The sequence below is a fragment of the Aplysia californica genome, unplaced genomic scaffold (genome assembly GCF_000002075.1).
Source record: "Aplysia californica isolate F4 #8 unplaced genomic scaffold, AplCal3.0 scaffold00751, whole genome shotgun sequence".
NCBI lineage: Eukaryota > Metazoa > Mollusca > Gastropoda > Aplysiida > Aplysiidae > Aplysia > Aplysia californica.
Window position 1 is genome coordinate 216,705 of NW_004798021.1, and position 2,185 is coordinate 218,889.

Here is a 2,185-nt window from a genome sequence, read left to right on the forward strand (position 1 = left end):
ACAACAACTACTACTACTACTACTACTACTACTACTACTACTACTACTACTACTACTACTACTACTACTACTACTACTAAAACATCAACACCATCAGCAACAACTGCAACATCAACTACAACTGCAACAACAACAACAACAACAACTGCAACAACAACAACAACTACTACTACTACTACTACTACAACAACAATAACACCATCAACATTAACTACAACAACTACAACGTCAACAGCAACTACAACATCAACAACAACTACAACAACAAACTACGTCAGCAACGTGACACTACAACAATATGTTACCAGCAGCATCACCACCATACACAAGCACAGGCAAGAAGAAAAAAGTAATAAATGATAAGTAGAGATGAAATTGAAAGGGGAAAAATTCGTTCTGATATCTTATTTGCCCTGGACAAAAGAGGCAACCGTGCCTTCCTTCTCTCGCCTCAGCTTCGAAGATGATGATCGTGCCTAACCTAACTTTTCGAAAAGCTGAAGTGACGGGCAAAAAATGATTTGAGTTTTAATCGATTTCAACAGCTTGCGGGCTATAAAAATATGATTTTGGGGATGACACGTTTTATTTCGTCTTTTTAAAAAAAGTGCATTTACGTTCACTGCTGCTGCTGCTGCCTAGAAAAAATATGCTGTGTTTGCGTCATTGGCGAGTGTGAATGAGCAGATTATGTTTTGAAAGACCATGTGAGCTCTGAAGATTTGTGAAGTGTGAATAGTGCGTCGATCTGTCTACCTACATTCTGTGGGTGCTCATAAACAAAACAGTCGTACTTTTAGCTCCGTGTAAAGAGTACATGACATTTGATGTTCTATAACCATGGATCTGAATTCTGAGCTGGGTGGTGGCAACAAAGCTGATAGGACTTTAAAAATCCCCTCCATTTTTTTTCTTGAGAGCTAGCTATAGATTGATGCATAGAGTTTAAGCAAATATTTAGAATCTTAACTGGGACCAAAAATACTGCTGTAAGAATTGAGGGAGAGTAGTGCGAATGTAAGCAGACGAGAAAAGGAGTAAGGCAAGGTTGCATTGTGACCCACAGTGGAACAAATCTCAGACATACGGATGGAAGCCTAGGTCTCAAAGATTACCGAGAAAGCAGCAATAACTGCATCAGATTTGCCGATGGCATAGTTCTAATTGCAGATTCAGAAGGAAAAAAAGGTTGCTTCAAAGTATGACGCTACACACAAGGTTACGTCATGAACTTACCTCACTAAATCCTGCTCTCCTGAAAACAGTACGAAGTTATCTTTAATATTCTTGTCTTGATTATTTTCTCTTTTGGAGGAAAGTAAACCCGAATCAAAAACGTAACCTAGAACATCTACAAAATATAGGTTTAACGATTTTAATCTCAAACAACGATTTGGTCAGTGGATGGCAGCGTCTGGCAGGTTGGATGTCATCGCAGGGGGGACCTCTTTATCGACTGAGCCTGTTTCACATCTATCACGCCCGCTCATATGACCTTATGCAGTTGTAAGTGCCATAAAACTCTAATAAGAACCTCGTAAACTCACAAGACGTGTGCACCACGTAATGACCTGCTTCAGAGGGCTACAGATTAACAGCCTGAGCGTCTGTGCGAGGCGTGATGGGAGAACTCTTGGTGGGAAAGGCACCGCCTCATATTATGGAGATTTTCAGCCACCATCGATATCGATGGATATTCGAATAAAACCAATATAATCAATAATGAATCACTGTATGCATGTGTTCATGCATGTTTTTGTAAACCGACCCCCCCCCCTTTCCCACCAGGACAGTGCTACTGACTGAAGTTGTCTTTAGACCATTCCCAAAAGGGGGGGGGGGTATTAACATATTCGTATACACGGTAGAATTGTAAATGGGCTGATTTATCAATGTCATGCTCATACTGTGCAGGAACAGTATTGGGGGAACTGCTACCTTTTCTTTCCTCATCCTTACTATCGTCATTTCCTTCTACTTCTTTTGTATGTTCGTCACTCTCTTGTGAACTGTTATTTTCGGGGTTCCTTGATGATCTAAGCAGACTGTGCGCTGTTGAGGCTACAGAGGTGAACAGAGTAAGCCCGATTCCCTCTTTGGATTTTTCTGTTGACATCCACCCCTTGGCGCTCATATAACGTTATGCAGTTGCAAGCACAGTAAACCATTACTAAAACAAAACCGA